Below are 16,823 nucleotides of genomic sequence, written 5' to 3' on the forward strand. Positions count from 1 at the left end.
TTGAACTCAGTTTGAACTGAGAAAAGGGAATTTGTTTGTTTACTCTTTCTGCAGCGCAGAAATGCTGTTTGACTACCAGTTGTGATACGGATAGATGCTCCTAAACACAACCTCATTTCAGTTCAAGCTGATTGCAGATGGAAGATGCTATGTGCACTTTTTTTGCTTTTGGTGTGATGTGTTGCCAGAATGATGGTGTTGTGGTTCTGACTGGCACACCATCATTCATATGATGGAATGACGTCATCATTCCATATATAAAACAAAACATTTAATTAGCTTCTTTTATTCATGACATCAGCCAGAGGAACTGAAATCCAGATCAATGTAATAATCTCAAAATATCACCAAGTATAAAATGACTATCCTTACATTTTAAATCCACATTGTAAGCAAACCCTTTGTAGACACTGGAGTTCTGTAAAATAGTAATTAATGGCAAGATGATGATGATGATGATGATGATAATAATAATGGCTGTCTGTTCTTGTTTTATAAAAGTGTTGTGAAAATTGTAAGAAACTTAAAGTATTTAAAAAAAAGGTTTGTTCTCTTGCTTTTTATTTGCTTTGGTTTTGTTATGATAATATATTATTGTGTACCTATTGTAAATATGAAGCACACCTATTTTGCAAGCCAAGGATTCACTTTGTACTGTTGTTATATATAAATAAACTTTGCTGGTTAAAAATTGCATAATGATGAAAACTGTATTCACGTCTTTTTGTTGAGACCTATTGATTTATGTTGCCGTTTCTTGACTAAGACAGAAGTTACTGTCACTGTTATTAAGAAAAATTAGCTGTTGAACACATGGGTAATTAATCAGGACTTTGGAAAATTCAATTCTGGTGCTTGGAAGATGGAGGATATGAGTGTTGACAAACCATGTGCTGTCGGCCTGTAATCAAACCTTTTCAATACATGTTATTCAAATAAAAACACACATTCTCAAATAAACAAAATGCATATTGTTGAAAAAAATCATCAAACACAACAAACATAATTGATATGTTTAGAAGAAATGAACACAAAATCAATGTTCTGAGGGGTATTCCAGAAAGCAGGTTCAACACACTCTGAGTCTATCCCTGAACTCTGAGTTGACTTACTCTGAGTCGGGAAACTCTGAGTATCCGGTTCCAGAACAGCTGATCTGAGTTAGTTCAATCAACTCTGAGTATGTTAACCTCGAGGTATGCCCGTGCACAACCACTTTAAAAAGCCATCATCAATGGAGCCCCGATACCACGAGTCACCATGACAACCGAGAAAAAAAAAAAATCAACTTATTTCAGTGCGAAGGAGTTGGAGATCCTTTTGCTGGGCTACGGAGAATATGAGCACATATTTCGCCGCACATGCAACACAGCTGCAGCAGCGAAGGAGAGAGAGACCGCATGGGAGAAAATTGCTGCCGAGTCAACGCGTAAGTTTGAATGTACTATTCCATTGACGTAACATTTAACCGTAAGATCGTAGCATAGCCTATAGTTTTGAATATAAGTAGGAATGAAATCTGAGTTTTTCATTTAGGTGCAATCCAACAGGAGAAAGGAGGACTTGGAAGCAGCTCAAAATGAAACATAAAAACATCATTCAAAAAGGTAAGGCATATTTTGCTAGGCTATGATTGCACCTCACTTTGATTTATTTTTTTATTTTTAATTGACTAAGGCTATTAAACGTAACGTAAATATTAATTCAGATTGCAAACATTGAGTTTCAGCCAACAGAAAGAAGGCAGAGGCCCGAAAAACGGGTGGAGGGCCACCTCCACCACCTCTGTCAGAGGCTGAGGAGCTGGCTCTCAGCCAATACAGGGGTCGCCCTGTGTCTGAAGGCATCCCCGGGGGAAGCTCATCTGAGCCTGTCACCCCCCAGGACACAAGTGCATACATCAGATGCAAGTATACACTTATGTCTTTTTTTTTAAATAAAACTTTTATATATATATATATATATATATATATATATATATATATATATATATATATGTATATGTATATATATATATACATATATATATATATATATATATATATATATATATATATACATATATATATATATATATATATATATATATATATATATATATATATATATATATATATATATATATATATATATATATATATATATATATGTATGTATGTATATATACAATCTGAATTATATAGAGGAGGAGGAGACGCTGTCTGCTGCCACAGGGAGAGATCCGGAGGGGCCTACTGAAGTGTGTCTTAATATTATGTATAGCTACTGGCACTGCTCTACCCATTCATATTCATTTACATTCTTGAGTGGAATTTGGAGTTTGACATGTACACTGAAGTGATGAGCATAGATAATGGACAAACTAGCACATTCTTGTCCTTCCACAGAACATGGCTGGGCATCACCATGAGGAGGGTCCATCAACTTCTAGAGCACAGCTTGACACAGTGAGATTTTCGGTCACTACCATGTTAAATCTGTATGTAGAACTGCAGGAATTAAATGTCGTCCATATGTTTCCGAGTTGCCGGTAAAAGAGTTGTACAGGGTGCACCTAATGAAAACCATTCAAAAAACCGAGAAAGAAATGGTGTACCTGGACCTGCAAATCAGAAAAACAGACTTGGAAATTCTATTACTTGAACGCCAGTTGAGGTGGGTGCATTGTCATGGTGAAACAGGTGAATATGTAAAATATGTTAATAGTTGGAACTATATTACAAATCCTGACTGTTGGCTTTTGTACTTTTAGAGAATAAAGAAGAACCAAATCACATGTGAATTTGTCTTTTATTTTTAATCAAAACGTCTAATCTGGGTCGGAAGATTCTCTCACGACGTAATGCATTTCTAATCAATACGGCTTCGATGTCGATTGGATTTCTAATGAATGGGCAATCCATGTCTAACTGCTTTCTTCGTGTGGGAGGAGACAGGTAGAAACTCTGGGTTTCTTATAGTAAACCTGCCAGCGAGCAGGTTATGTTCACAGAGTAAGTTACCGCAGTAACAGACCCAGAGTTTAAGTTACCTCTCTTTCTGGAACGGATAACTCAGAGTTTCCCTCATCTCAGGGTTAACAAACTCAGAGTTCTCACATAACCCGCTTTCTGGAATACCCCTCAGATCTAACCGGACAACTAGACTGTACTATATATATTTATGTATGTATGTATGTATATATATACATATATAAAATACATGCATACATATTATATACATGTATGTATACAAATATAAATTATATAAATGTATATATTGTAGCTGGTGTAGCATGAACAAAGCACTTACACAGGTCCAGTAGTACACAACCTATCAGTATCACAGACACAAACCCACGGCAACCAAAGTTTGTAGATTTAGTTTTATTTTAGTCTAGTTATGGATGTGGATTACAATGATATAAATATGTAATTCCATTATACAGAAATAAGAGAAATAACAATGTATCTGCTATCTTGTAGTAAAATAATTCATGTAGAAAATGATTATCAAAAAGGGACACAAATAAAACATGTAGATAGAGATGACTGGAAACAATTATAAGGATAGAAGGATAAAAGATAAATAAGGAAGCTATGAGCCACACTGTTTATTTACATTCCTGCTGCAAGGAATTGTGGGATAGATTCATGGCCAATCCAGTGTGTATGTGGTATACTCAAGGAAATGCAAACATCAATATAAAAACATTTGTTAGCATTTACATAACATGACAAGTGGCTACAAATCAAATTGTCATTCCCCTCGATTTGAAAGTCTAACCAGAACCAGGCCGTTTTGTCTGTAACCTTATCGTTTGTATCCTAAACCTCTGGATCTTTTTAGCAAGCTAGCTAGCAAGCGATGAAAATGGCGCCGAATTCGCACTTCCTGTTTGCTAACCTTTCGTGAATTTAACGACTACTGTCACTGGACCACTTCGTCACTGAAGAAAACCTTTAAAAACGGAATATTCAGGCAAGACGTGGAGCTGTTGGGAACTTGCCTTTTCCAGATTTAACATCGGACATTAACATCGCGGCGGACATCAGAAAGGAAGCTACCAATGGCACATGTAAGTCACACTGAATATTGTAATGCGTGTAGAGCTGCAACTAACGATTACTTTCATAATCGATCAATCTGTACAGTAGATTGTTTTCTCGAGTAATTGTTTGGTCCATAAAATGTCATAAAACGTTACAAAAAATGTTGATCAGTGTTTGTCAAACCTGGAAATAATGAGGAAATCTCGTTTTAACCATGACAAAAGCTTCAAACCGATTAATAATCGATTAGTCGAGTAATTGTTTCAGCTCTAAATGCATGTTTTGTGTATGTATGTGCAGAATTGATTTTGTATTTTGATGCAGCTGTGAGTAAACTCTGTGTTGATAAGTCTACTATGTTTATATGTTTAGGTTTTATGCCCATCACTCTCACTTCATATCAGTGAACACACAAAGCTGTGGTAGGTCATAAAAATAAAGTAATAGAAAGGTTTCTCAATTTTTAGTTTGGTAATTAAAGCACTTGTGCATCACTTTTTTTTTTTAATATATACAAATATCTGCTACATTCAAAACACTGTCAAATGAGGTCACACAATCATGATTTTAGCCCAGTATAGCAGTGTTTTATTTACCAGTTGGCTGCAAAAATGGGTATTAGTAAAATTATGCATTTTACACTATTTATTTTTAGCTATGTAGTGCGAAAAAAGCAAGATGGCTGTGTTAGGGAGTAGGGAGTGGGTTCTACTGCTAAAAATAAACATTGAAGTTCAGTTGGAATTCATAATTGGACTCTAATAATCAAGGTCATGATTTTGGCTACTCATAAGAATGATGATCTGATACTGACGATGTGTGCTCTGTTAATAGAAAACTAAACTAATGTGCCTTTAAATAACTGCCTGATTACTTACAGAGGTTCATTTCAAAGTTCAAATTAAACTTGAAATATTTAATCCTTATGATTTAAGGTTTGTTTGGGCCTCAGTAAAATGTTCATGGAGGAGTACATTACAGTTTAAAAACCTCTATCCCAAAGTGAATGTCTTGCACATTCTCAAACTCATATCACAGGGCTTCCCAAACTTTTTTAAATGGGGATCCACATTTTAAATAATGAAGAAAAAAAACCATTGTGCCCAATTATTAATATAAATCACAAGGAAATTTGTGCATAATATATTGTTTTGAAATTGTTATGGAAATTTCTCTCCTAATATTATCTTGATATATCCAGACTTTTTCAAAAGATAATTTTAAGCTTGTATTATGTAAAACTGATACACACCTAAATGAAACAATTAAATGCATGTAGGTGAACAAGATATTTGTTTTTTGAGGCATTGTGCATATTAATATTACTTACACCCTGCAGTTGTCTTATGTGGACCTGCTAGCATTTAAGTATTGCATCCCAGTCTGGTGGACAACAGAAGACACATTTTTGTGTTTTTACTTTTTATACGATTTTTAAAAAAACAGAAAATCCCACTTTGCACTTGACTGTAGCACTCTTATGCCTCACAGCCTGGACAGTAGTTTCACTAACTTAAGCTAATGTCATGTTTTCCATTTAACAGCAATATAGCAAAGGTTGAGTATGTATGGACATAATGTCATAATGCATGTCACAAACACACTGAGTTTGAGAACACAAAATCACCTTTTTCCCCAGATTTGTGTAATATTTCTCTGTCTGTAAATTACTTTTTTGTGGTAATCATTGTAATAATAATGATAATAATAACAATAATAATAATACTAATGGTAATAATAATAATAATAATATAAATAAAAATGGACTGATGAAGTTTTGATCTGTATTGTCCAGCTGTAGTTCCCCTGTATCCTCCTATTGGTCTACCTCACAGATTATACACAGCTGTAGTATTTTCTAACATCTATTTCTTGTTGCTGGCTGCTGAATCATATGGATTACTATGGCAGAAACTATGACTATGGTGGAAAATAAATGAGTTCCCTCATGTGGCTCAGAGGTATACTGCAGATAATATACATTGACCGTATGTTTGTCTGGGAGTGTGGATGGTTATTTGTCTCTATGTGGTTCTGTGATGGACTGGCGCCCTGTCCAGCGTGTACCCCGCCTTTCACCCTATGTCAGCTCGGATTGGCACCAGTGACCCTCATGTGGAGGATAAATGGGGAGAAAATGAATGAATGAATAAGTAAAAGGATTGAAAAAATCTTCCAGGTTCCTCTTGAAATTACTGGTTCGTGACTGTCCTCCCATCAACTGTATACTGTAGCTCAGAGTTCATCCTGAGAGCCTCTGTTTCCCACTCACTTCCTGGCCAGCAGCTAATGCAATCACACACTGTTGTAACATGCTGAATTGTGCTCATTTGTCTTCATGCAAGTCCATTAGTTCAGACTGGACTCTGCTTCTCTACACTACCTCGGGGGCTGCAATCACATTAGTGCCAATGGAGGTTTGGCTCAGTTAGTTTAGCTGGAATGAAATGGCCCTGAGGTCAGTGATTCCACTGGGGATGAGTGTGGATGACCACTGGTGCACAAGTAGATGTACCCATACTTTCTTATAACTGTCCACCACTTGGATCCACCTGTTTATATTTCTGTCAGAGATTAAACAGTGGAAAGAAGCACAGTAGAAACACTGCAACACTACCAAACAATAGGGCAGGTGGAGCATTCCAATCTTAGACATGTTTACAATCGGATTATATTATATTATCTCGTGTCATATCTAATTTTCGCAGAAGGTGACATATCATAGATAACTCAACCCTCACATGGAGGACAAGTGTGACACAGTTTTACTGAGATTGAGTACTGATGGAAACATTGCTGCTCAACTTCCTGGTGCTGTCAGTACATTAAGCGGTATTCTATAGCTTGAATCCCTTGGTTGCCCCCCCCGCTGTATTTCCTTTGGGGAAGGTCTAATCCCCGCTGCTTCTAATCCTGTACTGCTGGGACCAATTCAAATTCACGTGGGACTTAACACCCTGTAATGCCTTTACAAGTAGTAAAGCTGACATCCCATTCGTTCTGGGTAGGATTCTCAGCCTGGATTACGAGACAGATTCTGAAATAATTAATGTGTGTTGGCTAAAGAAGGATACCAGGGGTGATTTCATCCCCATTTCAGAGAATAGTCATAGTTATTTCAAAATGTTGGACAGTGCGTCTCACTCATGATGACTTTTGTTTTTCATTTGCACCAGTGTGAGATCATCTTAAAGCAAAATGGCTGGGCAATAATCCAATAACAATATATATATATATTGCAATACAAATTTCCGCAATATCAATATAATAAAGGTACAATATAGATTTACATGATGTCTATCCATGGTGCAAGAAGAAACATATTGCTGTAAATGTTTTCCTCGAGATGTGATGTGAGAAGTTTAAAACCCACAATTAACTTGTGGTATTAACTTAACAGTATCGGGGATTTGTGACTCAAATTTAACCGTGTCAGTGGTTATTAACTTCTTTTTTTAGTCAGCTATTTTTACTAATGCTGCATTTGGAGAGTTGTTCATTTGTAGCTGACAAGGGCTCATTATATTTACAGATCAAATTGTTCTCGAACAAAAACAACAAACTGTCATCCTCCATTAATTTAGATCTCCTGTCGTCATTCCTGTTTAAGACTCATTAAAAAACATATGCCACTAAACATCAGTTTTTATACTAAAATAGCTAATTTTGTCATATTGACTGATATTTTCATAATGATAATAATGATTACTAAGGATGCACCGAAATGAAAATTGTTGGCCGAAACCGAAACACGCAAAGTAATTATTAGGCCAATTCTGTACCGTTGTCATGGCTGGGACTGTGTGTACTTACGTCACTGAAGTCAAGGCATTGCAATTGTATATATTAATATTCATGCTTCAAAGAATAAGTCAATTAAGAAACTATGAAAATATTAAGGTCTCATCGAACATATCCGACAACGTGGGTGCATGCCCCCCCCATCTGGTGTAGACAGACACACAGCGCACAGCACACCGCTCCTGCACTTTGCGCTTCTCTGTCTCAAAGCGGGCTTTCTGTATCCAACGCAGCCTGGATCATGTTAAAAGTCTTTTTTTGCAGAATATAACTATTTTTTTTAGCTTACGGTTTGATAATTAAATCATACCTTCATATTGCTAATGTTTTAGAAATATTCTGCTGACATATTTGGCGAAGTGAAACCCATCTGTGGTTCCTTACCACTCTCCCTTACTGACTCTATTTCTCTATAGCCGTGGTGATGTTTCCTTGCTGCACAACAAGTGACACATTTATTGTCAAGACTGAGGAAGTGAGTCGGAAGAAGCATACAGCACGAGTAGAGCAGGATGGCTTCATACAGTTGGTACCAAATAGCCCTCACAGGAAGAAGAAGTTGATTCTACTGCTTAAAATAAGCAGGGAATTTCAGCAGGACTTCCACTATATTTTAATCTTGATCACAGTTTTTGGCTGCGAAAAGTGAATATACGATGATTCACACACACAAAGCAAATCAAGCACTTCCATAACAACTGTTATATTTGGCCTGTCTGTGCCAAACGCAGCACAGCTGCTGCTGATCCGGCACCTTGTAGCTCCAAGGTTCCTGTATGCAGTCTGGGTGACTAACACTAGGTTAAAAGACAGACGGATAACATATAACTTACCAAAAACACAGAGAGAGAGAGAGAGTGTGTGTGAAAGAGGTTGGGGAATACTAGCTACACAATGGAGCTTTCACTTGGTGTTTAAATTGAATTCTTGGGAGGTGGATGAAATGATTAAGAAAGCAGGGGTGATGTAATTTAACACAGGTGACGATCTGAGCAGTAGGGTGTGAATGAAAAGAGAAATGCTGCTTTTTTTAGAGATGCAAGATAAGATACAAGACACGGTACTGAAGCTAAACAAAACTCAAGTAAAAGATGGTGGATGGTGGCTGGACAAAATTGCAAATGAATGTGAATCCAGGTGTCATGAGCGCTCGGAACAGGCTCTATTTATAGTGTGGCTCCCTGCTGTTGGAGCTGTCATTCACAGCGTGCTCTGCAGCCTCTCTCGCCTGGCGCCTGCTAGCCGCTCTCTCATTAGAACTCCACAGCACAACTCACGCTGGCTACGTCTGTGGGTGCTCTGCATAATTCACAGGTTAGAGACTCATTCAGGAGCATGTGTTAATCGCACACTCACAGAGACATGTCACACATGCTCACACGTCACACATATGCACATGCACACACATGCACGGAAACTCACACACACATTTAACATTAATAAACTCATGGCCATTATGGAAAGCTATAGTACATGCCGCACATGTCGTATGAAAGTGAAAATAAGGCAATACAGGACAGGAACGTTTTGAAGAAAATATTTTAATGACACAATATTTTAAGTTTTCCAAAAAGAATCTGAACATTGGATGAAGCAGGATCAAAATATGTATTCAATTTTGTTGACACAGAGCCTTTTTACAGAGTAAAATATGTTTTTTTTAATATCTCTACCACTTGATATATCACTGAAGACTGAACAGTGTTAAAGGAAAATCAATATCTGCCATGGTTTTTGCTACTGAAGTGAAGATTTCTAGCAAAAAAAAATGTTTTGTGAAAACAGCCAGTGTTTACACAGATACGAACAAAATGCCTGTGTTATAATTGAAATCTATAGATGAACACTTGGGCAGGATGGGGGCAGATGATCCTCTGTTGCGACCCCTTAAAGCGAGAAGCAGAAAGAAGAAGTAAAGAGTGAGTGTATTACAATAAACACCCATGTCTGTATTTTTGTTTACTTTGCACTAGTCTAAAAGAAGACATGATAGAAAAGACTCATCGCTGATAATCTAGATAATCTGTGCATGTAAAACAGTGTCTGTAGTGTCTAACCATGCGTAGATGTATGAGTCACTTTCCCACTGACATTTGTGGCGACACTGCCAGAGTCTCCATTAACAGGAGAGGCTGACGATCAGTGTCTTTCTGTGGATGAGACTCGTCCCTGCTCCCTGAGATGCTAATAATGCACTCCCAGCAGGACCGCTGTCAGCGTCCTGTTGTGTGACCTTATCTCTTTTAGCAGAGCGCAACAAAGAACGTAGAGGGTGGGTGGCATCCATTCGACCCAGTTGCCCCAAGTCCACCCCTACCAACTGTGCTTCCTAAAAAAAAAAAAAGTGCAGGTGTAAGTATTTTTCAAGTGCGTCAATGAACAGGGTTCTATTATGAATGTGAAGCAATAGAACAAAGTAGATGAAGACCGATAAACTGGTTCATTATTATTTAATTAATTAGTTGATTTTTCTTTTTTTTACATCCTCATGATATGATACATATCACGATGGAGAGGCCACGGTACAATGCATATTGCGATACTTACTTCTTTTTTGATAATGACCATATCCTACCTTCACAGAATTTATAGCAAGAGCTGTCAGTGTATGTGTCAACTGACCTCTGCTGGCTGCCACCCACTGGCTGCATTCTACATTGCACTTTAGGTGGCGTTTACAACTCAGGTCGACCATCAAAGCTTTTGCTGCTGAATCGATTGAGTAAAATCTGAATCAATACACGCATTGGCGAAGTGTTCCTCACAACATTCTGCTGTATCGATTTCTAATTTTTTTTTCCAACACGGCCCTGCTATATACGTTATTGTTATTTAATATATATGAGCACTGCAGTGCAAACAGAAAATAAAGATAGGATAAACCGAACAGAAGAATTGCTGATTTAAGACGAGATGCCGGCTCCCCCAATTTTTTTTCAAAGATCTGCATTGGCCACTGAAAAACCACCATCAGTCAACCTCTAGAACACACATCATTTGATTTGGTGTGATTGTGTGCATCCTGTGTACACACACACACACAGAGTGACACAAACTTGACTACGCTGTTTTCAGGCGCATGGGTGCAGGTGAGAAATGCCTGCCAAAATTCCCCAGCTAGAGCATTCATTTGCATATGCAGATGTTAATTACCAGTGGAACTTGTATGGGCCAATCGGCAGGCTGCTGGAACAGGTTGTGCATTGCTCTCTTACCCCCACAGGTCGCCGTTTCCACGGTTACTCCCCCGGCTGATAATAAAGATAATCACCACCGATTTCCTTCATGGCTCATTTTCTCCGGCTTGCCTCTGAAAGGCCAGAGCACCGCTGCCTGATTTTCCACGCTGAGCTCTTATCGGCACACCAGGGCTGAGGACCAGGGCGGGGGCCAAGTCAACACAGCACCTGCCACATGCTCACCAGAGGGGACAGAGTCATTCAGTCAGGGCCTTGGATATGGAGGGGTAATGAGTGTGAGATCATCCATCCAGTATCGTGTAATTGTGGTTGTAATAAAGGCCTGGATGAGAGCAGGGTCGGACCAGATGAGATCAGGTGATGGTAGTTATCACATGGAGTGACAAACGTGCCTGGCCAGTTCAGCACGAATGAAAGTAGGTTTTTATATATATATATATATAAAATTTGAATGAGAGCCCAATAGACAAAATCAGTAGAGAATATACATCAGTCATTGTCAAAATGTTGTTACTTTTTAACCTTCATTGTTGCTGCAGCTGCTTTAACACCGACTTTCTGATCTTTATTTGTCAAAGAAACTTTTTTTTAAATTTACCATTTACATTTTCACTTTTAAATAATAATCTGCTGTCAATAAATATTGCCTGTTACACACGATACATCACATGACACCTCTTAAAGCAACCCATCTGTTATAAGGCCAATAGAATAGATCCAATTCCCTCTCACGGTCTTGCTGCCTCGCTCTCTCTTGCCCCCCCCATGTTTCTTTCTTCCTCCTCGTGCTCCCTTGAATCCATTGTCCAGATAGGAACGTGCCTGGGATAGCAAGGCTTCGCTTTCGGCACACTTCTTTGAGAATTATTCAAGGCTTAGGAGTTTCTGTGAAATTAATATTTGATGTGCAGGACCTGAGTGTCTCCTGACGAGCCCAGAGCAAGACTTCAGAGAAGGAGTGGGGTGAGGTGTGCAGCTCCTTGCTTCAAAACATACACAAGCTCTCATCCACTCACCGCCATACCCCGAAAAAAAAAGGTTTTATGTCCGTGCGTTACTGATGAAAAGGTCTCTATCATAAAGACTGGAGGTTGTCTGATCCTATTTTGTATGAGACTGCTGTCTGTCGTTTTTTGCAACACCTTAGTTTACTCTTCTTTTTAAGGTTCTTCCTCTTTTACACAGACATCTGTGCTGCTCTTATGTTTTCGCCGAGGCTCTCATTTTGACTTTAAGATATGACATGTTTCTAGTTTTGCAGCGTGGCATTAATCAACGCCATGTTTTCTACGGCAAGAATTGAGAAATTATAAAATCAGATTTGTAGTCTTTAGTGTTGCCACAAGAGAGCAGAGTTGAGTCATTCAGAAAACAATTCTCCTTTTGTGATGGGCTTGGAATGTTGTTTCAAATTCTGGTCTTACACTGCCATCTCATGGTCTACATGTGAAATCATGTTGTGGACAGATTTTCCTTGTAAAATCAACACACCGCCCAAAATAAAGCCCAGACCCACTTTATACAGCTGTATTAGAAGGCTATTAATTATTGTCCTATAGTCCTTGAAACCTTATATCTGTGGAAAAATAGTTATAAAATATGTTTAACAATTTGCTTGATCCTTTTGTAGATTTTATTAGATTCCCAAGAAACTGTAACATTAGTCGATACAGTCTCTGGAAACGAAGGTTGCAAATGGCTTGAATTACTAAGTATTAAGTGTTGTACTGAAAGACCACTGTTACTGCTGACAGTTTGTCTGTATGTGAACGTACTCCAGAGATGAATTGAAGAGATGCATGTAATGAGAGCCATCTGGGCAGCCTGCACGCTAATTAATTAATCCTGCAGACCTTATCTGGCCATGTGCTGCCAGAACACACGCAGTTGTACTTTCAGGATGCCGAAGCTCCGGTGTCACTTTATACAAAAAAATTACAGTTCTAATACATACCCGAGCAAATTAAAAGCTTATGTTTGTATGTTACTTTATTGCTGTAAGCCTCCATTGAGGCCAAAACAACACAGAGTAGTTGCATAACTTGGACAGTAAGGCCTAATAAAGGATTGCTTAATACTGTGAAATTGTAAAAAACAGGATCTATAAAAAAAATATCTTGAAAACGGCTACCACGTGCCCAGAAGAGAATAGATGCAATCAAAGAAAGCCTGATCGTAGATTCAAATCCTCCAGGAGTTGTGAGTGAATACCTCAGAGGCTTAAAGCATGAACCAGCCTACACCACCCTCTCAACCTTGAGCATAAATCACTTCAAGATGTCTACAGCGTCACCCAATCAGAGCCAATTAGGGATAGTTACAGGCCTGTAGAGTTTGCCCTTTTCAAAAAAGAAAAGCGTCCTAAGGAAAAGGACACGAGAAAGCTGGGGACAGAGATGAGACAGAAGAGGAGAGTCAGGGGGAAAAGGGGGTGGTTATGTGTTTGAGAAGACAACATCTATTTTGTTAACACAAGCTTGGATTTTGGTTGCTATGTTGATCGTTTTCATCGTGTCGCTGCATGTATTTGATCTCATGCCTTCAAGACTGAGTGTTCATGAAAGTCTGAAACACAGTTCATGCCTGTTGTGCACATTGGGCTGTGGCGGCTATGTGACATGGGACTGATTTTATGAACAATAGGAGTAGGCTTCCACCAAAGGGGAGTGCTAAAGAAGAACATCTGTAAGGGATCAAGTCAAAGGAGAGAATGAAGGAGATTTAGAGCGGGGGGAGGCAGGACTTTGGCAATGGAGTTTAACAACGCAGCCCTCTCATTTAACTAAGCACGTCATGCATATCAGAACTAAACGAATCAGAGGGGGAAATTTCGGTGACTCCACACAAGATTATCTACACGATATTCAAATGTTCTGTTTACTCCTGCAGCACATGTCCAACAATATTTTGAAGATTGTGGTCATACAGAAGCATTCTTTGACTCTCTCAGAACATGATGTAATAACAAAAGACATTATTGAGGCCTCTGTTAAATTTCCTGTTTGCTTCCGACTCCACTGGCAGTCTGTTCCCTGCAGCGGGACCTGTCACTGCTGGTGTCAAGATAACATTGATGACATCATGTCCTGACAGTTGTCTGTTTGTTTGTTTGTTTTTCTTGGTGTATTTTCTTTAGGTTTCTTGGTGGTTGAGGATCAAGTTCCTGGAATTTTTGTCTGCACACAGATTATTCTCACATCTGAGCTACCCCAGACCAGTGTGCTCTTCACAGGGTTCAGCTCTCCAGAGTATACTAGATGTCTGGCTGTTGTGTTACACACATGTCTTCCTGTGTTTCTCTTTCCACAGAGTGTCCCTTTGGTGAGAAAGTGGATTCTGGTTCTGCTCCGCCATTAGAATGCGGAAACACTCGGCCAGGTCTGTCCCGTTTCACACGGTCTTGTGTAACACACATGTACGGCAGGGCATTGAAATAGTGCAGGCTGCGGGGTTAAGGTTGAATATGAATACATTTCCATGTTTATACTTAAGGGTCATCACTGGGTCTGTCGGCATACTCCTGGACACACAGGGCAGAGAGACAGCCTCCCTCTAAGGACACGTCATGCACGTGGAAAATGGCAGGAAACAGAAGAGGAAATTAGATGCAGGAGTGGCGATAGATGGGTAGGTCAACAGGATGGCAAGAGAGGAGAAGAGCCCACCAGACTGAGCTGAGCAGCAGTGTTGTTGCACAGAGACAGGAATTTTTCACTGTTTCCACCACCTCTTATGAATTGAATCATCACAGACTCCAATGTCAGGAAAACCTGCACTTTCTACAGCCCCATTAATGAAAGAGAAAACAGAGAGCCTTTTTATCTGAAACAGATTGAATTATCTTTGATTATATTGTCCCAAATTGAACTGTATTCACAGTGTGTCATTGCATTTTCAGCTTCCTCTCAATTGTCAATAATTAGGAAGGCATGAAATTGAGCACAGAACACTCATAAATATGTCTGTTTTTTCAGCTTTCAGACCTTATTGACTGAAAAATCTGGTACGAATCAGTTCAATGCTTTTTGCTCGAATGATAAAAGGTCTGTATTTATATATAGCGTTTTGCTCATCTCGATGCTTGATGACCACTCACAGCTTTACACTTCCATTTCACACCCATTCAGTCACACCTTCATACAGCACCACTACGTGCAACGCATTTTCTCATATTCTGCCTGTCCAGCTATCAGGAGCAACTTGGGGTTGAGTGTCTTGCCCAGGTACACATCAGCATGTAGACTAGCTGAGCTGAAGATCGAACCCTCAACCTCGATGGACGACCCACTTTTCTCAATAAACAAATGACCAAAACAACACATAGAGAGCAGTAAATACATAACCTCCTTAGCTGGGTGAGATAGTAAAAAGCTTTGCTCACAAAAGGTTTTAGATTAATAGCAGAATGCCTATAAATTATAAAGAGTACATCCACAAAAACTTTATTTCACAGCAGTTTATTGGAAAACCAATCTTATTTCTATCAAATTTTTATTATGACGTGCCTCAGAATAGAAGAAAGATAGCACCTTGGGGAGAGTGATAGGAGAGGGAAAATAAGGCCACAAGTAAGACTAATATTGGGATCTGTGACAACTGAGCCACTGGGTCTTCTCAAATTCAGGCACTTTAGGAAAACATGAGCTTTTATAGCATAACCAATATTACCCTGCATATTAATGCCTCTAAGCCAACACAGTCACACATCAGTCATGCTCATATGATGAGTCCATCCAGTTGGCTCCAAGACTCGCAAAACTGATAAACCTCCCAAGTCCCCGAGGGTCAGATTCACTGCTTGCCATGTGCTGATCCTCGTGATGTCCTCTGACGGTGCACCCCCCCCCCCCCCCCCCCCACTGCGACAACGTTCTTGCTTCTAATCCAAAATAGGTGAAATGTTGAAATAGAGAGGGCAAATAAAAGAGGGACTAGGAAGAGCAAGCAAAAGAGTTACAAGTAAAACCCTTCACTAATGTCCCCCACCAAGCTTAGCTAATCAGGATTCTTCAGATTAAACTGACACATGCTTCACATTTGTGAACTAACAAATCAAATCATACACGACATAAGTTAAAATAGATATCAACAAAAAATGAATTTGGACAGCGTTAGCACCAAAGTGCTTCACAAAGACAAGAAAACAGATGTTGAGGTGTGAAATTTTAAACCTGAGAAGCCACTAAAGAAAAGTAGCTCTGTCCCTGACAGAGGGTTAAGATTTGAATTAGTTATAAACATATCATAGCCTGAGTAATGCCACGTTGAGGGAGTTGCAGTCCAGCCGGCCTGGATGATATTAGAACGTGAATGACATCAGCGGAAGATATGAAATGCTTCATCTTGGAGATGGTTTGAAGTTGGAAGAGATTTGATCTTAAAACTGAAATGATCTGCCTGCTGAAGGTTTGATTGTCTTCAAATGTGACACTCGTGACACTCATGTTCTGAGAGTATCGTCTTATGTAGATGGCAAGTTCATACAAGGAAAGAGTCTTCATTTAAATGAAGAAAATCGCGAGCTAACAACATATCTTGGACAATGTGTGTAATCGAGTTACATGGGCTTGATGGCAGCATGTAAAGAGAGAAAAGAAGCAGACTCAAAATGGAACCCTGTGGAACACCACATGAAATAAGAATGTAAAATTAGACTGGAACCAGTGAAGTGTGTTGCCAGAAATGCCGACTCAGGGTGACAGACAATCCAGGAGCATAATGTGGACAATAATGATCTCCATTCAGATCTGGAAGCATTTACCAGCATCTGCAGTCCAAATGGATGTTTGTC

The 16,823-nt window shown here is 39.0% G+C and overlaps 1 long non-coding RNA gene across 1 annotated transcript; it reads left to right on the forward strand.

Moving 5' to 3' along the window:
• Positions 1-3,572: 3,572 nt before the first annotated feature.
• LOC131468414 (uncharacterized) lies at positions 3,573-14,779 on the forward strand. Its single transcript, XR_009241703.1, has 3 exons — positions 3,573-4,057; positions 14,342-14,410; positions 14,525-14,779. It is a non-coding gene; the product is annotated as an uncharacterized LOC131468414 (long non-coding RNA).
• The last annotated feature ends 2,044 nt before the right edge of the window (positions 14,780-16,823 follow it).

This window comes from Solea solea, chromosome 11, assembly GCF_958295425.1.
Source record: "Solea solea chromosome 11, fSolSol10.1, whole genome shotgun sequence".
NCBI classification, from domain to species: Eukaryota; Metazoa; Chordata; class Actinopteri; order Pleuronectiformes; family Soleidae; genus Solea; species Solea solea.